This window comes from Ambystoma mexicanum, chromosome 1p, assembly GCF_040938575.1.
Source record: "Ambystoma mexicanum isolate Mex_15411 chromosome 1p, UKY_AmexF1_1, whole genome shotgun sequence".
Classification (NCBI taxonomy): Eukaryota; Metazoa; Chordata; class Amphibia; order Caudata; family Ambystomatidae; genus Ambystoma; species Ambystoma mexicanum.
In genome coordinates, this window is record NC_090921.1 from 211,874,878 (window position 1) to 211,896,613 (window position 21,736).

At 43.3% G+C, this 21,736-nt stretch overlaps 1 protein-coding gene across 5 annotated transcripts in view; it reads left to right on the forward strand.

The window, feature by feature from the left end:
• Nucleotides 1–21,736, forward strand: part of LOC138567864 (retinal guanylyl cyclase 2-like) — a 419,705-nt gene that overhangs the window by 193,041 nt on the left and 204,928 nt on the right. The gene's annotated exons all lie outside the window — the stretch shown is intronic.

A 21,736-nucleotide genomic window follows, 5' to 3' on the forward strand; every position in this document is an offset into this window, starting at 1 on the left:
CACGGGCCATCATTCTCTCTCGTCATGACTACTGTAATGGATTACTGATCGGGGCAAGCCAAAAATGCCTGCAACAACTTCAGACCCTTCAAGGGTCTTCCCAGATGAGAGAATATATCATCTGGCAGGCAATCTCTCCAGTGGCTCCCTATCTTTGCCTGGATACATTTCAAGACTGCCACGCTTGTGCATAAATGCTTTTGCGGTAAGGCACCTGCCTACCTGAAGGCCCCCATCACCTTATACGCGCCTAAAACCTGTGGGTGTTAAGCAGTCCACCAATCTTGGACTGCTTAACACCCAGAAGTTCTAGAGGGCCAAGGGTTTGGAAAGGGCTTTTCCCACGTTAGCAGTGCAGGTATGACACTCCCTGCCAAGCATCCTACGCCTGGATAAAATCTTGAAAACCATTTGCACATCACTGAAAACCTTATTTTTCAATTAGTGTTCCCATATTAATGACATGGTGATTTCCCATCCCGGCCATGTTGAACTTTCTTTAGTCCCGTCCTTGTATGTATGTCCACTTGTGTCTTTGTGCACCCTGATGCTTCTATGTCTCTGGCGCGATATAAATAAATGTCACAAAAAATTCAGAAGAGATGAGCTGGGGAATGTTGTGAATGTTGACTCTAGTGTGTGCCGCAGAAAATGCTTGAAGGAGCGGAGCCCAGTCATAAGGCATATAGTCTGTACTTTGGTGGACAGCTTTGCGTGTGATATGAGCAGGAGGGCTGCGGCATGACCGGTCCTGTCAAGGGGTAGGAGATTGGAGCATGAGAGGCGCTGGGAGGAGGTGGCGATGAGGTCGAGCATCTTTCCTTCGACATGTATTGGGGAGAGTATGATGTGTTCAGGGTCCATGCTGTCAGTCGCAGAGTATAGGGAGTCACCTAGGTGTTTTGCTGCTTGCCCCTCAGGGACTTTGAAGTCTCAGAGCAGGATGTTATTTGAGCAGGCTATCATTGCTGATTAGGGAAAGTTTGGAAGGGCATCAACGAAGTTACCACTCCCTTGCAGTGGCCTGTAAATAAGGTGGAATGTAATTGAGTAGATCCTCGAGATGGAGAACCAACATGAGAGGGATTTGAAGGAGCTGTGTGCTGTGGTCGAGATTATCCTGAAGGGCCAGTCGATTTTATGGATAACTGCCACCCCACCTCCAATTGTTCCCATGTTGTCGGTATGATGGAGAATGTAGCCGCGGGGTAGGAGGACATCTTAGATGTAAATTGCATCTCAGTAGCGTGAATGCATCTAGATTCTTATGGGTTATGAGGTTGGTGGCATTTGCGATTGTTGAGCGGGCCATTGAGCATCATAACTGGGCAGATGTGAATCGTAGAGGCAAGTTGCAGGGGTTACCAGGAGATATTTACAAAGGTTCCCAGGGTAGCTGTCCGGGAGTTGCTTTGGACGTTTGTTTATGCAATCTCTGGAAAGGATGGGAATGGGTTGTGGAAAGAGGAGATCCATGTTGATGTCTGCCTGGTGTGAGGGTACAACGTCCTTTCATCGCAGGATGTTTTTTCGCTGGGTTTTTTACTGCGATTTTTTTTCTAAAAAAAAACATCTAATTTTTTAGAAAATGGAGGGGTTGAGGGGGGAACCCCCCAAAAATAATGTAAAAAAATGTGATGGGTTTTTTCATATAAAAAATCACGGTAAAAACCCAGCGAAAAAACATCCCACAATGAAATGACATGGAACTGGTGTGAGACGGTCAGAGTAACTGTCCCTTGCCAATTTCGAGGCCCTAAGGGGACCAAACAGGGATTGCTCTTTGATTTGTCTGCCCTTCACTTCGGATGCCTGGGCAAGAGATGCCCTGGGATCCACATAAGAAGGGAAAGGAAGGTACAGGGTTATGCAGATGGTTAGGGATAAGCTCAGGTGTCCTAGACCAACTAGCACAAGCACGCAAACTGCAAAAGAAAAGAGGCTGAAATGCAGCTTAAGTAGGGGAAAAATAGTGTCAAAAGAAGACACCAAAAGATTAACAGTGAATGACAGGTGGGAGGGGCTTAGGTCATGTGACCAAGATCCACCTACATCAGCTCACCAACTGCAAAATAAGTGAGGCTGGAAGGCAGCTTAAGTAAGGAAAATAAGGGCTTTAAAACAAGAAGGCACCAAAAGATTAGCAGTGATTGACAGGTGGGAGGGACATAGGTCATGTGACCTAGATCCACCTACATCAGCTCACAAACTGCAAAATAAATGAGGCTGGAAGGCAGCTTAAGTAAGGAAAATAAGGGCTTTAAAACAATAAGGCACCAAAAGATTAGCAGTGATTGACAAGTGGGTGAGGCCTCGGTCAAGTGATCTGGATACACTTGCACCAGCTCACCAACTGCAGGATAATTAGATACTCCCTGGCTCCAGACAAGATTTCAAAGTAGGAGTATTTTAAATTGTGAGGAAAATTACTTTCTAGGGAGTAAAAAAGTAATTTCCATTCCTGTTCAGGGAATATTTAGGCGAGAACTCTTAAACCGGTATATTTTGTAAGCCATACTTCTTTGCTCGTAGTGAGACATGCAAATTGAAAGATTTGTACAATTAATGTTAATCTGCGAGTGTGGAAGCAGGAGCTCCGCTCCTATGGGTTCACTATTCCCTATTTTATGGTTTTGAGTATTTTTACTATATATTTTTTTTTGTTGGAAGTTTTTTTTTTATTTCAAGTAGTAAAGTTGGCTGACACGCCTCTCTCTTATCTGTACATTTGGCTATTCCATACATGAAGAGCAACAGAAGATAATTAACATACATACATTGAAAAAGACCATGGTCCACTGTTAATACCATCTAGCCAAACTCAGCCTTTCATCCTTCTGAGGTTGATATATGAGTACCAGTTTCGATGGGGTAATAATAGTGATGTATGTAAATATGTCATATGTAAAGCGCTTTAAATTAAAGCGCTATATAAAAATAATAATTATTATTACTGTTACTGTCAGCATAAACTGCGATAAATCTGCATTATCTCGAGTCATTGTTACTCTGCATTATGGGGTCCCGTAGGGTTCCTCTGGGGATAGGCAGAATAGCCGCACATGATAATTCTGCGTGGCCTTTCACCAGGGGTGGACTGGCCATTAGGGCCTCTTTTGTATTTTATTTCCACATGCTCTCATAGGAAAAGGGTTGGATTTGCTAAAAATGTGTAATTTGGGACCACTTTGAAAATGATTTCCAGGGCCTCTTTTGGTATCCAGTCCACTACTGACTTTCACCGCTGCTTCCATTGGAATATTACCTCCCCTAGGGGTTCAGAAAACATAATTTGTAAGAGCGGTAAAACTCGTGGTATTTGGAAATGCTGCTTTTACCATTTCCGTCATGCTTGGAATTGGGCACGGTATTCCGTCTTCTCTAATCCTTTCACTTTGAGTTCATGGACTCTCCCCTCAGCCCCCCTCGCTCCCCGCCGGGGACACCTTTGTGGCAGGGTCAGGAGGTTTCACAAGGCAAGTGCCTTGTACATTGGACGGCACAGCTTGAAGTGCAGGGGAAAGAATAAGGGTGATGTGTCTGAACATGCTGCAGAGGCCAGTCCTGACACTAGAGGTATAAGAGCATGAAGAGCAACAGAAGATAATTAACATACATACATTGAAAAAGACCATGGTCCACTGTTAATACCATCTAGAAGAGGAAGGAAGGCAAACAGTCCAGTCTGGAAATGACCAGTTTGTCATGGTTGTACCCCCACCATTCCGAGTTTTAGTCAGGGCTATAAGGTGGCACTAAATCAAAACTATTGCATTAGAGTACAGATAGGTAGAAATGGCATATTAGGAGGGACACAAAGCTTGTAGGTGTTGTTTGGTTATTTCCCACCCATTGACTGTCCATGGCCATGCTAATCCCTATGGGATTCCCTCCCAGATCCTGCCCCTCCCTGCCCAAAAAACACCTCATGGGAACTTGCTTTAATCAAGCCTTACCATCAAACCTTGCACTCAAAGTGCCTACAAGTGTTTTTTCAAAGCCAGCTTTGAGAGCTAATGACTTAATATGAGTTGTAAATGTGCTACTGGTGTAATATAAATGTCTTAACCAGGTCTGCCTTGAGCCACTCGATTTAAAAGCACTGTGCGTTTACTTCCCTGAAGACCTATTAATAACAAGCATTGGCTAATCCAACAGTTTTGACTTGTGTGCAAGTATTAGGCAATTGCCAGGCACTCCTGGTAAATGCTCAGGTACTCACACCATTTCGCACCTTCTACCATCAATGGGCAGTTAATACCACTAGGGCAGTGTCTGGCAAGTGTCTTTCCCATGCATACACAAAAGCCCAAACTGTTGTCATTGCTAATGCTTGTTCTATAGATAGATGCAACATGGGAGTGGGCGATCTGCAAGTGGGTGGTCTCCAAAGTGGAATGTCTGTATCCTCCCAATAAACATGGGCCTCTTCATAGATTCCCTCCTGTAAAAAAAAAACATTCAGTTATCCTCAAGGTCCTCACATTTGAGAATGCAACACAGGCAGTCTGGCTTGTGGCCCCAGCTTTGCAGGAGTGTGGCTCTCCTCAGGAGGGAGCTTTCTTTCTTTGAGAGTTGTTACCCACAGATGAAACCAGGATTTAACTACTATGTTCAGGGTTCGAAATTGAGGTGAGCTGGGAGCTATTTAGCTCCTGCTTGTGGCCTAGAAGAGCCTGACTAGTATGACACCAACAACTACCAGGAGCTATTTGGGGCTCCCAAGATCAACCGATGCTTAACAAGCATACCTATATGACATTAACTTTGCAAGTTTGGGACAATCTATAAATAAGCACTAGGACACATCTATATGACATATAAAGAATAAAGGGTCATAAATAATGGACACAAGTTTGCCTCTTACATGGAAGTTAGATTAGCATAATGTTATCTACTGACTCTTGGACGCCCAGTTGTAGCTCCTTGTCACTGGTTAATACTGAATACCAAGGAGCTGCTTTTAGCTCCTGCTTGTCCAATCTTAATTCCGATTCCCTGATGTTGTGGTCAAGATTTATTAGGGAGGCCATAAAAGAGTGTGTCTCCCTGGCCTTGCACTGACCTATTCTTTCGTTCTGTTCTCCCTCTATTCCTCCCTAGTCGATTTTCATACAGCCTTTGTTTGTATTTCTGACACTTTTCATAGAGAACGCAGTTAACCATTTGACAGCCTTTGAGAGTTTTATATAAAACCTAATAAAGTGGTCCGATTGTTTATACATTTAAGTCTGTTTGTTTGTTTTATTTGTATGGCGCACCGAACCCAAGGGTAACTGGGCGCCTCGAATACGAGATTACTTTAGGCTTAAGTTACAGAGTACCTCATAGTAGTAAAGGATTGTACAAAGCAGGAATACAGGTAGCACAATAAAAGATACATACAAGTGGCAGAGTGAGAGATACATACAGGAATGGTGAATACAAGGATGCAATCGGAAGTGTTATCAGCAGCTGCTAGTTATATAGCATAATGCTATGTGCGATGGTGGAATGCAGCAAAGTCAGGTGTCATTAGATCTCAACCAATTCAAGGTATCGCGTCTAAAGCTGGGGTAGGATTGTTCCACTCTAAGTGAAAGTGGGAGTGTGTTCAAGGTCTGTGCAGCTTTGACAGGGAAGATGCTACCTCCAGATTTTATTAGCTTGAATCTAGGTATGTTAAGGCAACAGGAGTTGGCGGTTCTGGAGGGGAGGGCGGAGGATTTCCTGACTATTCTCTCAGATAAGGAGGGACAGCTTTATTGAGGCATTTAAATGTAAGGGAGGCTGATTTAAGCAAAATTCTGTCATTGATCTTCAACCAATGGTTTTCTCTCCTTAGCTCAGATATAGCTCCGATATATGCTCTCTATTTGGAATATTTAGAGCTGTTCTAAGAGCATTATTCTGTAGGATTTTAATTTTTTCCAGAAGGAGAAGGGGCTGTAAGTTCTGGGGACCACCGAGCAAATGTTTCTTTAGCCTCCGTATTCTGGGCCCCCCAGAATTCACTGAGCTTTAATAGCGGCTCTGAAGAAGAGCCTTGCAGAACTTTGCATGCTCTGCTTTCTTTGTTAGCCCAGTGCAGGCTGTCAAGCAATATAAAGAATAAGGTGTACCTAGTGTAGGGCTTCCATAGTGGCCTGCAGACTGTATATTGAATTCCATAAAGGCTTAGACTCATTTGCTCACGTTATGAACATTGTCAAAAGATCACTAGGCCTGTTGGGTATATTTTGTGAGCCCTAAGGACATGGGACCACCTAATGCCATTCTTATACTGGGATCGAAACTGCAGACAAAAACCCGGCTTAGTGTTATGCTAGGTGTACTTTGTTCTACTTTATCTGCATTGCATTGGTGGTTCAATATAATGATTTAGAATAGGCTTATCAGGCCATCTGAAAAAAGATGTCTTTACAACATGGGTAAATAGTCTACAATTACCCCTGCCTTGTCCGTGGCCTCATGGAGAGAAAACTCAGATTTTGATAGTGCTAGATATATAACAGTTCTACCAAGCACCGGTCTCTACAGATTGCAAAAACAAAATCACCAATAAACAGCCAGGCGCATTCTTAGTTGTTTCATAAGATACTTTATACTGTCTGCATATCAGAATAATGCATACAGAAAAACACGTAATATGCAATTGTTATACATTGAAAGTGAGATGAAAACAGCAAAGTAATGATTTCCGCTGGCCTCTCTCACCACAAGTCCCTCCGTCTGCCTAGTGAGAACACTGCGGCTCTCTCCTATTCTCATCTTGGCAGAACACACACATTTTTATAACTGAACCTTGAGATAGCCACTGCTATTGGCAGCTTATTTCTCTTCACAGACAGCTTACTTAGCACATGAAAATGGGGAACATGAAATAGCTTCCCTGATGCCTATTTTACCCTTTTTGAATGATCAGTGTAATTATTGTCAGTTGCACACAGACACACCACAAACTTACTACTGATGCTCACCTAAAACTGTCTGAAGAGTTTGCAAAACCACCGGACAGGCTCTGTGTGCCCCGGGTCACAGCTCAGCTGTCTTGCCATCAGCGCACCCTCCTTTTTGTTCTGCAGGAAAGGCCTCCGCCTGTGTCCCCTCTCTCTATCCCAGCAGGCAAGGAAGAACCCCTCGTTCCTCTAATTGCACCTTTTAAAACTCTCCCAACACTCGTCCTTTCAAGGTATATCTCACTACAGAACACATACAGTGTCCCTACCTCTCACAGTGATGTCACCTGCCAATCAGACAACTCCCCTGGAAAGCCAAACCTTTTGCAAAGTTCCAGGATGCCACCACGTGTTTGGCGCCTTTGCACAGAATTCCACACTCACATCCCGCTTGCAAAAGCAGCTTTTTGTATGTTTATTTTCCAAGCCACATCGCTCAGCCTGTGCCTCCAATCCCATTTACATCTCAGTTGGATTTGCACCAATGAGCTATGGACGGAGCTGCCTTTAATATTAGCAATGTGTTAGATATTAGTTGATTAGGGTTTTAGTGGTAAGTAATTGTTATTCCCAAACCTCATTGCAACTCAGTCCATGCTATACCATGGTGTGGTGCACTTTGCTATATTTGCTACTATGCAATGCTGAATTCAAACCCTTGTTTTGTATAAATTCACAGCACTATCTCACACCAGACACACACCAGAGACTCACACACTATCATACTTCTTTTGCAAGAGTCTGATTTTTTGATAAAATTCTGCCCTAGTTGAAATTTGAAGTCTATAACCCCTACATAACTCCTACATAACACCCCCCTTTTGTTTCTGTTGTGATCTGACGTAAGAGTATCAGCAGTATCAAGCGCAATAAAACAAAAACCCTGGCTACCTCATTTTATCCAATTGTGTGATCGTGGGCATTTTAAGAAAATAAGGAGTTTCATTTTTTAACTCAAAAATCACCAGCTATTGTTGACAAAATGTATCATTAACAAGAATTGATGGCATCAGATAGCATGTGGTTAGCAGCCATATGCTTATGATTTTTAGTTTGTTGTGGTTTTCTTTTTTTAAAGAGATTTTTGTGAGGTTTTTTTTGTATATCTTTTGATAACCTCTTTGATATTTTCTTTATCTTTTTTTAACCCCAATTCTTTCTTTTTTAAGTTTCACAAAATAGATTAAAAATTCTTTTGCTGAAAAAAATCTAAATAATATTAAAAACATGAATTACTTCACATTATTCGTAACTGCTGCCTACAGTAGTCCACGCCTCGAAATGAATACATTGAGATCAATGTCTCTGTTAAAAATGACTTCCTCACAAAACCAATGTTCAATGTCTTGAAGCGAGTCAATGAAATAAAGAGGGAAAACAGCCCTGGAGAAAGTTGTAATTGGGATTGATAAAGATAAGTAGGTTGTCTGTAAAAGCCAACTCCCTCAAGTTGGTGTTGGCACATCCCTCACAAGGCCTAAAGAGTGCCTGATTCAATGCCACAGATGTCCTTGAGGCAGAACCAAGTCCACTGAATGTGGGGTACCCTTCAGGCTTGCCAGTTGCTCATCTTTCCCCCCTTCATCAGTCCTGTGGATTTTGGTCCCGGGGTCTTGTGTGGGCTCCGGTTCCTTCAGTGGCCTCCAAGGTGCTAGGATCCGGAGTCAGCTCCAGAAGCGGTGGTGAGATGAGTGGTTAGTATCTAGATTAAATGAGAAATAGACAGATTAAGAATCAAGTACACTATAAGCTCATTAATTTATTAACTTCCTCTCTTTTGGAATTTACCTGAAATAAAAATGGGTTAAGCAATATCAAATGTACAAAATTCGTACATTTCTGATTCTTTGCCAACAAACTGGAAATAAATACGTGCGTCAAACATGGAAATACATAACAGCAACATTTTCTTTCATAGCTAGCTGGAAATACACACACATGAGTTAAGCATGGAAACCATACCATTATTACACTTACTTTGAGAATTGGTTGGAAATAAAAATGTGTTAAATATTTAAGCAACATCACAAGCAACATATATTGTTTTAACCTGGAAAGACCACATGAATAGCACTTATCATTCTGGAAGTCTGATCCTTCTTTTACCCTTTGCTTTTTACACCTTGCAATCTGCATCTGCACCTTTTTTTTGTCTTTTTTTAAGTGTGCATGTTGTCATGCACACACTCACCTCTTTTTCCCACTCCTATATTGACATCTTCTTACCAGTTACGGCATATCCATCCAGAGCAAATGCCATATTCACTTTGACATCAGAATAACAATGACACTTTTCACTCCCTACTAGTCTCTCCAGTTTGTTCCAGCCTTTTCACGTCATGCTTTGGGTGAAATGGCTTGATTTGGTTAACATGGACGAATTGTTCCACAGCCAAATCTTTTATTTTACTTTCAAAGATTAATTATGCGCAGTCATGGACCTTGGTGCTTGAGGACGCAATGAGACATAGACGACAAATAACATTCAAGAACCATGATCATGTGCAGGTTGTAAATTAATAAAGTGATTGCGAGTCTTATTGCCAGTAAACAAGTAAGTCTTCAGTTTATTTTTGTAGATATCTTTAGATTAAATACCGCTCAGCTCTGGAGGGAGGGAGTTACAAACCGTAGCTGCGATTGCAAAGAAGGTTGTACTCCTTTATTACAATTCTGGATACCACAGTGAGATTTTAGCCACAATTCTGTATGGGCCATGCCAGGATGTGAGACGTTTCGCGTTACCTTCCCCAAAATTAAATTTGAATAAACGATCACCTACTTCATACTCGCTCGCAAATTTCTTTTTGTCATAGTATGATTTTGCACTCTCCGTAGCTCTTTCTAGATTCCACTGCATGAACGCAAATGCATGCTGCAAGTGCTCGTATTTGTGAATGTTGCTGCATTTGCCAGAACCTGCTCATTGTTCCTAGAGCAAATGTTGTGGCAAAACCAATTTTCTACCTGTCAGAATTTTGTGTGGACTGAGGTTTGTGGATCTGGATGGTGTTGACCTAATGGCCATTAGCACCAGAGGGGGTCACAAATCCCAACTGGGTGCTGCCTCAGTTATAAAGGTCTTTAAAATATCAATGATTGATCTGTTGCAACGTTCTACACCTCCAGAAGAAGAAGGCCAATATGAAATGTGCAGTTTCCTTTTTACAGCCAAGATTTGCCACATCTTTGTCATCACTGCACTGCTGAAATAGCTCCCATGGTCTGATTATATCCTTTGAGGCAAACCAAACCTGGAGAAGATATGATTGACCAACAAGGTGGCCGCCGTTTGCGCACTGCAATCAGGTGTTAGAATGCATTCCAGCCACTTGGACATTAAACAAGTGACTGTCATCAAAAACCTGTTTCCCCGTGCTGACCTTTGCATGGGACCCACAAAATTGATTTGAAAATCAGACCATGGAAGTGTCAGACACCTTTTCATTAATGGTGTCCTGTGTGTTGGGGAAGTAGGTTGAAACTGTGATCCCATGTATGTAGTTCTACATCTTGGGACATGTGTGGCCAATAGGCATGTTCCTTTAGGATTTCCAATGTTTTCTGGGAACCTCTGTAACCTGCAGACATAGCATCAGGGGCATGGTGTAGCATCAAACCCTGAAATGACAATGGTACCACCCATTGAATTTGGCCTAATGCGGCTTCCCAAATCATCACTCCATCCTGCAATCAAATTCTCTTTCTGTTCTTTAGCAACACCCTCAGTTCATCATTCTCTTTGCAGTCCTCCTCAGTCAGAGGATTTTGTTCTGCATCTAGGAAATGATTATATAATAGTCTTCTTTTTGTGCCTTGACCAAGTCCTGATCAAGAGTATCAAATCTCCACTGTGCTACCGGCTGATCAACTATTCTCTGAGTTTTGGAGCATGTTATAGCATCCAACTGGATTTCATCAAGTAGGTGCTCAATAGGAAACAGTTCCTCCATCACACGCCAATCTTGGCTAACTGATCTGCCTTGTCATTCCCTTCCTTGTCTTCCCCTTGTGTTTTCTGAAACTAGTTTATCTATGGCTTGTATCATTTAGCCATGTTTGGGAGGCTTCTTGTTATAGGTGGTCAGTCCTCTCAATTTCCACCCGGGTAAATATTCCACAAAACTATTTCGGGCATAATCAGATTCATTGACTCTAATTATTTCTTCGAATTTATTTTCTACTGCAGTGGCTATTACTTTATAAATGGCAGCCAGTTCTGCAACTTGACTGCTTTTGGGGCCCAATCTCATGCCTACCCTTGGAATGCCATTGCACTTGAGCCACACATTTCCTATTCCTGTCACTAATTCATTCTCAGCATCACCTCCCATGTGGTATGCACATCATCCACGTACACAATTGGGAGATCCCTGCATGTTTCCTCATTGAATGCCTTGTGTGGAAATTGTTCAAATTCAGTTAAATTTATTTCTAGCTCTGTGTCTTCAGCTGTACAGACAGCTGCACAATCATGTAAGTCTGCCAGCCCCTGAGCAACTGGGCTCCTTTTATTGTGATCATATCCCACTTCCACTGGGAATCCCTGCAATGCTAATGACCATGTTGTGATTCTTGACTGGGCCAAATTCCCTGACCTGATTCTGTTACTTTGTAAAAATTGAATGGCTGATGACTTGTTTCAACACTTACCTGCTCCCCTTGAATAATGGTCCGGAAATGTTGTAATGCCCAAACAGTCGTCAAAAGTGCCTTTTCACATTTGATACATTTGGTTTCTACCTGTGACAGTGTCTTACTGGCATATGGTATATGTTTGTTATTTTCATCGTTTTTTTGGTACAGGACCGCTGACATACATTCATCTCTGAAACCTATCTCAATGAAGAAATCCTGATTCTTTATTGGGTAAGCTAAACATGGGGTTTTCATCAAACAGCCCTTCCACTTGGCTACTGCCTCACTTTGCTCCATTCCCCGGTTCCTGGGTACCCCTTGCTTCAGTTATTTAGTCAAAGGTTGTGTGATTTCTGCATAATATTCAATTAATTTCCTATTGTAACTTGTCATTCCTAATAAACTTTCCAGGCCTTTCAAGTTGGTGGGATCTTTAGTTTATGAACCGCCTCCACCTTTTTCTTTTGTGGATTTAACCCATGTTCTGTTACTTCATGCCCTAGAAAGTTTACCCTTTCCTACACCACTGTGCTTTGTGTAAAGATACTTTTGTGCCAGTCTTTTGCAGGTGACTGAGCACATGTCTAATTTCATTGAAGTGACCTTTCAAGTCCTCATTTTTTATTACCATATTATCCACATAAATCACAGTTCCTCTCTCAGCTGCATCTGGGAGTGCTTTACTAAAGAATACCCCAAACTCACTCCCGCTATTGATATAGCCAAAGGGGGTCCGGGACCATGCATACTGTAATCGGTTAAAGGAGACACCACATAGATTTTGAATATCCTCAGCTAGTGGCACACACCAGTACCCTGCTGTGAGATCCAGGGTGGTAAATATATTTGACCCCTGAACGTGGCCACCTTGAGACAGCTACCCTCTTGTTTAATTCTCTTAAATCTTTACACAAGCACCACTGGCCATTGGGCTTTACCTAATATAGGAGTATTTGAAGTACTGTGAATGGGTCTAATGATGCCTCTGGATTCCACAGTCCTAATTATTTTGGCTAGGGACTCAAGACATGCCAACTGGAACCTATACTGTCGCACAAATACTGGTTCCCTACCGTACCCTTCCGGTAGTGAGGCAACATGCAAATCGGTATCCTGCAATTCTTGGCGTCTTTAGCAAATACCTTCCTAAACTCTGTTAAAAAGAAATCTTAATTGATCTTTTTCCTCTTCATTTGTGCAAGCATCTGCAGCTTGAATTTGCTTCTCTGCCATTTTAGGGAATTCTGCGAAGTCCTTCAAAGGAGGGACTTTTGTACTTTCCTCTTGTTGTGTGGCACTGTCTCTTTGGAGAGCTGCCACCCTTAAGTATCTTTGCACATTAACCTCCATCTCAATGTGCTGCATTTCATCTTGCTGCTCTTCTCTTTCAGATTCACCCACTTGAATTAGGGTGAATATGCCTCGTGGTCTTGCAGTGCCATTTTGCAGCTAGGAGAATTGACGTAGCCATTTTCAATGCTTTTCAGTGAAGGGACCAGATCAGAAAGTTCGAAGAAAAAAAAGAGCCCTCCTGTCACGTTTCTCAAATAAAGGTATATGTTGGCACAAGTAGTAAGATTGCAGGAAGTGATTTATTTGTTGATTTCAAGTCTCAAGGTGTGAACACGTATGTGACAAACAGGTCTTGAAATAGGGAAGAAAAAAAAAAGTAAACAATCAAGCACAAATGAAAAAAATAGTCTGATTTCAGTCTTATCAGGATTATGTATTTTGTCCATGCAGGAATGTATTGTCCTTAGTTGTGCAATCCAACTAAGGACAATACCTTGAGACTTGAAATCAACAAATAAATCACTTCCTGCAATCTTACTACTTTTGCCAACATATACCTTTATTTGAGAAGCGTGACAGGAGGGCTCTTTTGTTTCTTCTAGTTTTTCCTAGCCCAGGTCAGCCTCTGTGGCATCCCTCAGTTGCAGCATCTCTAGCTTGTACATTCATCATTCTGCCAAGTATCTTCCACTTAGAGCGCCATCACTGCCTCCAAGGCAGACCCTTCTTTTCTTTCACTATCAGATCAGAAAGTTCACCTTGCGAAAACAATAGTTCTCAGCCATGCAGGGGCCACAGAGGGCTGAAAAAGAGAGAGCGAGATAGAGAGAAAGAACACACAGTGTAATTATGAACAGAATCAGCTTGTGAACGTAAACAACCACCCCATTCATTCACACAGGATGTACCTGGCCACCCTTTATCAATGGTTTCAGCCCAGCATCAGGGACAAGCAGAAGGTGTAAGTGTGTAGGGATTCACTTAGCGCAGCGATACCCACCTTTCACATCAGTAGTTCTAAGCAACCACTCAGAACAATGTCAACTAATCAGTTCTATGCTGATGCTGAAGTCCCTCAGTGGATGGCAACTGGTTTTATTCGATGTGTTGATGCCAATTAGACATTTTTAGTTTCTTCTGCAATTCACGCCTGTTTTCACTCGCCGTCAAAGTGAAATTGTTTTGGATTTGAACAGTTCAGACTAGAGAACTCTGAATCTCCCAGGACAACTAGTACAAAGCCCAAACATCACCATGGCCATGCGGATGCCTAGAAGTTTCCTTTGTCATGATCCCAGTCAGTAAGCATATTCATCATTCAGGCATTCAGGCAAGACAGCGAACCTTATTTCAGTCAGCAGGTCAAAGGTGGGTGTTAGCTTGGCACATATGGCATTTACACCGTTCACAGCATATGCTTCCTTAGACTCTAGTAATGTTTAACAGTAACATTTATTAACTAAACATGGCCGCCGCAAGATCCATTCACAAATTGCAGCACGTTCTATTCATATTGCAGAGGGAGCTATTTAAGCCCCGCCTCCGCTGGTATGCGCGCTTTGCATCTTCTCCGCTGACAGCGGGTAACGCTCCTCACAGAACCTGTAAAAGGAGAAAATAGTGACATTAGCTTTACAGAAAACTACAGAATACATTTATAGAAAAGACTAAACCTGACCGAAGTAACTCTCCGAAGTGGTTATCTTCAGTCAGAATTTTCACTCACAGCCGCAGCATCATCCGTCTGCAGTAGTCGTTCTTAGCCGCAGCATCTTCAGCAGAAGTTTCACTCACAGCCGCAGTATCTTCCGTCAGAAAGTTAATTCACAGCCGCAGCATCTTCAGTAAGCAGTTTTCGTTCGAAGTCGCATCATCTTCAGTCAGAAGTTTATTCCGCAACCACTGCATCTTCCAAAGGTATTTTACTCAGCTTTCCGAAAACCTGCAAACAACACAAAAGGTATTTAATTAACAAACAAACTTAGCAGTTGATAAAAGAAGACGTTTAATAAACTTTTACGTACCTGAAGGTTTTTTGCAAGTTTTCACCTCACAGTTATTTCTGCGCTCTTCCTTGAAGGCTGTAGTTATCCCGTATAGGCGAACTTACGTTTAAAAAAGTTTTCTCATCCTGATTAACTCTGCGGCCATCTGCAGTCATAATTCTTATTTCAAATCCAGAGAACCTGCAAAAAGATAAGGAAAGAGCAAATTATTAGAAAGAGAGATTTCTCCAACGTAGGAAATTATTTGAGCCCTTAAACATACAATTTTTTCCGCCAATTTACTTACCCAAAGACTCATTCTTAAAAAATATAGACATTTCAAGGCAAGAAGCAATAGAATACATCAGCTACCCATGTTACCATTGTTTCTTCATTCCAACGCGCCCCTGAAGAAAAGCAGGATTGACTTAAGGAAGATATCCTTGATAGGTACTGAGACGAGGAGGAGTTGAGGAACCAAGGGTGGACTGGCCTACAGGGAACTCTGGATATTTCGTGATAGGCCTCTGCACACTGGGCCTCTTTTGTGTGGTTACCTATTTTATTTTCAAATGTTCTCATAGGATGGCTTGCTGAACATGTGTAACAAGGGGCCACTTTGAAAATTATTTCCAGGGCCTCTTTTGTTTCTCAGTCCACCCCTGTGTGGAACAATGAAGAGTCCGCCTAAGAACCTGAATGAGCATCTACTGTTATCACTCATTCAACATGAGGAGAAAGGAAGGACTTACATTTTTTGTCCGACCCTCCCAGGAGGTTCCGCGAGTCTGGAGGATGTCCAGCGTGGAAGAGAAAGGATGCTGCTGACCGTGACACGTGCAAAGGAATCGAAGCATCCCTATCCGGTATGCCGTGCCTAGGCAGACTGAAGACCTGGAGAAGCGGAGGTCCGGGTGGATGCAGAAATGGGACAGCATGGTTGTGGCAAGACATGCAACCCACCCAGAGAGAAGTGCTGCGGATCTGCTGCAGATGCTGCAGAAGCAGCACAGAAACACGAGAAGCTGAAGAAGACGTCAGAGAAGCATGTGACTGATGGAGAAGAACTGCAGACTCCCAGAAGGTACATGGGCTGTAGGGATCAAGAAAAGGGGCAAGATAAACCTCAAAAACAGGGGTTTGGGACCCAGATAGACCCAGGGGGAATATCTTAAGCAATTGGCCACATGACTGTACCTGGCAGGAGATTGAACCATTGTATATCAGGAACAAAATACAGAGGACAAAACATGGTTGGGGACCTGCAACTTGAGAAGATCCTCACTAGCCATCTTCTTCGTGGCGTACCTGGCAGGCGAGTGAACCAGGTCTGCCCAGATGAACCCCTAAAGAAACCTGGGCCTGGGACCTGCACCAACAATTTTAAATATGATAAATGCTGCAGGAATGTAGACATTTCTCTTGGCATGTGAACTGTGATGAAAAGCCTGAGAAAGGCCAGGGGAAGGGTGACATTCCCCCTGGCAGTGAGAACCGTGAAAGTAAAGATAAGAAATATCAGGGGAAGGAAGTCATTCCCCCTGGTGTTGTGAACTGTGAAACTAAAGCCACGAAAGGCCAGGGGAAGTGAGTCATTCCCCTTGGTGTTGTGAACTGTGAAACTAAAGCCAAGAAAGGCCAGGGGAAAGAAGTAATTCCCTCTGGTGTTGTGAACTGCAAAGGTAAAAGCCAAGAGAGTGTGAGAACATACCAAGGAAGCCAGGGGAAGGAAGTCATTACCTTGACAAAGTGGAATCATATTTGAGGAGTGTCAAACCAGTGATCCAGGGGAAGGGAGCCCCTGGAGGGAAGAATTAATTTACCTTTGATACAAAGCCAGCAATCCTTTGTTTTGAAGTATTGAAGTCAGGGGAAGGGAGTCATTCCCCCTGGTGAGAAACTTGCAAACAGAATCATGCCATCCATTCCAGGGGGAGGTAGTCATTCTCCTGGACTAAGAACATTGATACAACTTTAGTTTAGTTATGTGTCTAAGAGACAGAGATAGGGACGTTTGACACAGGACAGTGGACTCTTTTCAGTTGCAATGACATCCTGACAGATCCATTAGCACTTTTAGTTAATGCAGGGAAACCCCCATAGATATAGGGAAAAGTAGGTTTTCTTTTTATTTTGATTTTAAATAAAAGTCTATAGCAATCACTATTGCCAGCTATGTGCCTGTTTTATCCTTCTGCACTCTTACACTAAGCAGAGTATTTCTATAATCCCTTGAGTTCTGCCTGTAATGTTTGCCTCACCAGATAACATTTTTGTCCCTTTGCTTGGCTCCCAGTATGCAGATCCTGTGACATGGGGTGTGGTTGCTGTCTCACTCGCCTGGCCGGAAGACTTGCTTTATTCAATGTCTTCCCTTTCCCCCAATCTCAATCCCAAGTGGAGACTTTATAGGTCAGAAGCCCTGGGTTTCCTGTCTTTGCCAACCAGCAAAAGGGCAGGGGTGATCTAAGATTCGGTTCCTGTTCCCCTGAGATTTCTGATGGTATTGGTTAATGCAGCTAAATCTATCGGTTTGTACTTTGAGCGGAACATTCTCTAGCGACTAGGTCTGCATACGTTTTTGGCTATTGAATTATAACTAGTTCAACTATTGTGAGGAACTCATGGTGACAACAAGTAAGACAGACACAAGTGATCACAGTTCAAGGGTGTTTATTGAACAATGAATGCTGCATGCAGGTTGGAAAAACGCCTATTCTAAACCTAAATCTAAGATGGGAGCAAGTGTCGACCATCAAATGAAAAATAAGGCAGCCCTAGTGGCGTTGTGTCAAATAAAAGGGCCTATACTAAGAAAACTATTGCCATCCTTACAGCTAATACAAAAAAGAGTGTGGGATAGTTCTCAAGAAAAGAAAGAAGTGTTCTCAAATATAATGTCAGGATATGGTGGCTTTGGTCTCCCTTCCCCACATTTTGCACACGGGGTAAAATGGGCGCTTGGAGCACAGTACAGTCTTGGGCTTCTCCCGCATGAGACAACAGCTCTGATGGCAGCTCTCAGGATTGTCGATGACCAAGTCTCATTTCATTGAAAGGCTCTTGCCTTCCCAGACCGATGGTCTTCAACTAACAAAACAAAAGTTCCTTTTAACAAATGAAAGTTCCTTTCCAAGGTTCACTGGGTGATGACCCAGGTCTCCCTCTTCTGGGCGCTGACCCTTCTCAATTGTTAAATACTGTTCGGGTAGGGTGACGACTTCATCACTGGGTCCCCCTCTTACGGGAGCTGACCCTTCTTTATTGTTTACTACAATTTTACGTATCAGTTATTTTCTCATGAACACTGGATGAGAGCTTCACCCCTGGATCTCCATCTACTGGGCTTGGACCCCTCTTGACTGTTAGTACCTGGGTGATAGCATCACCCCTGGATCTCCCTCGACCAGGCTCGGACCCCTCTCAATCTCACTTCTCTTTGTTTCTCAATGTCTTTTCAAACAGTTCATATTGGACATCCCTTTGTCAGGTTTTACGTGTGTCAATGCTCTGTTTCTTGGGACTTTAGACCTTGCCCTTCTTGGGATTCGCTTCACTGGTTTCCTCTCACTGTGGGATTCACTTCCCTTTCTTTCACTTAGTTTATAGATCAAAGTCTTTCGATTGTACGAGGATTTTGCTTGAGCCACAGTATTACCACTTTTACCTATTCCGCTAGCTCTCCTACAGCCTGCTGGTATCTGTAGTTTATCTCAGACGGGGATCGACCAGAGTGTCTTGAGTTAGCACCCACGTGGTGCTGGTTTCCCTCTGCAGCTGGTCTCCCCTTAACACTCTACAGTTCTTTCACAGTTCCTCGAACTTGGTTCAAAACTTGCCACTTTGTGATTATCAATTAACACAACCTGGTTCTTATCGGCTCTCCCCTCGAACCGCATGTGATGAACCACTTGGCTTTCCTCTAAATTGAAATAAGGCCGGTACCACGGTCACTGGAGCTTCCCTCGCTCCTGCTTATTGCCGTAGGCTTGGCCCATTTACTGTTGGCATCTGCTGCAAGACACTTGTGCTATAGTTCGCAGATTAAGTATTCCTTCCTCGAAGGTTCTGCATGTCTGGGATGAAAAGGGAAAGGTCACTTCTCTCCTCACCACCTTCTCAATTCCAGCCATCTTTCTCCTTTGTTTGAACTGCTGCGCCTGATTAGCTGTCTCGTCGTGCTGACTGCCATGATCACCTTTCCTGCCTTCCCCGTCCTGTGCTCTCTTGCTCCACCTTTTATCCCTGTAGGGAAAATGAAGAGCTGTCAGGTGTGTCTGATTTAAATTAATTGCCTAACTTTGCCTGACCCTTGTGTTGGGACATGTCAGCTAAACAGGTGCATTACATGGCTGTTTGTCACAATTTGAGGAAGTGTTCAGGGTGGAAAAGGAGGATGGTAGATTTCCTGAGTGTCCTATGGGGTAGGATGGAGAAAAGGTATTTTCGGATTGTCCTATGGGATATGATGGGGAAGGTTTGCAAAATGGACGAGAATGACCGGGATGGAGAACAGAACAGACAGGATTGTGGGAATAGTAGTATTCTGTCATAGTGGATTGGGTGTTCTGAAAATGATAATCAGAGGGACGGGATTGGTAGGGTTTGTGAGACAAACAGAATAACTGGGACTGTGACAAAAACAAGAGGGATCGTGGGAACTGTAGTATTTCACCTGAGTAGGTTGGGAGTGCAGAAAATAATAATCAGAGGGATGGGAAGAAGGCTGGGGTGTCTTCATTTGGAGACTGGTGAAACAAGGATTCTGGGAGTTATGCTTTTTGGGTGCAACCGGGTTTGGGACCTTAAAGAGGATTGATTACGTACGGAGGGTTTGTTGGATCTGGGCAGGAGAGATCTATTGGGAGGAAGGGAGGCAGATGCAATATAGCCCATGAACGCCTCAGATATCTCGCCCTCCTCTCCTTCTCTTCTGGCACTATATGGCATCTAACCTGGGGCATTTCCCATAGCACAACCCCAGACTCCCTTACCTGGGTGTTTCCCTTTCTCTCTTTTGCCCCCAGGGTTGGCATCTGAGCATGTCAAGCTTCCTTTGGCCACCTGAATAAGGGCTCCTCGAGGTTTCCTTGGAAGGATACCCTGAGGTTTCTCACACTATCGATAAGAACCTCAACTAGGAGGACAGTCATCCCCTGGTTGAGCTTGCAACAGTGATGTTTGTCTATGTGTTACCATGCATTGTGTTTTTAGACCCCCAGAATTTTCGATTTACTGCTAGATGGGTTTCAGAAAGGTCCTGCCTTTGCTAGCCTTAAGATACAATGGGCATCCGTTCTGCCTTAAAGCCTGCTTTGGGACGGCTTAGAGGTCTTAGACGCTTCCATTTCTACACTGTTAAGAGGCTTCACTATTCTGAATCCTTACAGGAAGGTTTATTTTCTCGCCTGGCACCTGCTCTTGGTTTTTAAGATGTTGCTGAGTGCTCAGTATAAGATACACGCTTGGAGTGACTCACGTAAAACTCTGTTTTGGCAGTGATCTCCTCGAAGAGGAGAATAGAACATTTTCATGCCACTGTCCCATTTTTAAGGGGTTACCAGAATCTTTGGTTCTTTGACCAGATCTGGGCTTCCCGCCTATGATGTATTCTGAAGTTAAGCGCGATCAGGAGTATACGCTTCCGGATTCGAGTTCTTCAGTTGTGCCGGTCGAGAAGAATCTCCATTTGCTAGGCACCCGAAGGGCTGCATTCATTTACACTCGGAGAGAGAAATTCATGAAGGAATGTCATAATCGCTACGCCACTTCCACTATGAGCCGTTGACTACATTAGTTATTGGAGAAGCTTACGAGCAGTCGAATTTAGTTTAAGGACAGCCCACCAGCAGTGTGACACCTTTTTTGATTGGAAATGTTGGTAGTTCCTCTGGTGGCTATATGCCGGGTAGTGACAATGGGGTTCTCCAGTGTTTTTTGCCATAAGTACAAGGTTCTGCACGATAAATACATTAGAGATGGATCTTCCATTCTGCCAATCTTAAATCTCGCTTGATCATTTTTTCTGATCCACATATCAATCTACATAATAAGCACAGGTAATGCACAAAGTGCTGAACTTAATATTTCAAATAGTTATAGTATGTAGTCTCATCAGGTGACTTTGAAATATCCTCCTTTGGTGAGCAATGTGAGAAGGGAAGTGACTTGGTGACTTAGAGGTAAGGCTTAGATAACATGTTATAATCTCCATTACTCTGAGTTTCCTCCCTTGTCATGGTAAAAATACACCTCCCATTCAAGCGGAATTGTACCAAAATGTCGCTACTACTAAAACTGTGCCTGAGCGCGGTGCAGAAATCCCGACCCCCCATTACTGCACCCAGGAGAGTAGGGGTTGTGGGGTGTGTCCCCCGCTTACCATTACGATAAGTGGGGGATAAGATAAAAAAAGGGACCATGCGGCATCAGCACTGCCCAACATAAGTGGGAGGAACTGATGCCACAGGGGTACAAGGATGTCGGCGGTGCACACCGGAGTGCGCCGCAGTAAAGGTAAGTGGACATGGTGCGGTTTATGGGATTGCCGACTGGGGCAGGCGGGCAGAAGTGATCTGTATGATCACTGTGCCGTGCCGTAATTGTTGTCGACATTTTCGTCAGCGGATTTACGGGCGGTGCAGTGATCACATAGAATCATTCCAGCCCATTGAGGTTCTCCAATGTTATTGCTGGCCATAGGTTGGCCAATGACTCTATAGCCTGTAGGACCAGGTAAGAGGTGGGTCAAGAGGAGAGATATGTCATCACAAATGTGTTATTTTCTTGCATAATCATTTCTCTGAGGCGGTGGGGTAGACCTCATTTTGTGAGTACTCTGATGAGGGAGGAGACTTTGTAAAGAAGATAACTGTATGTATT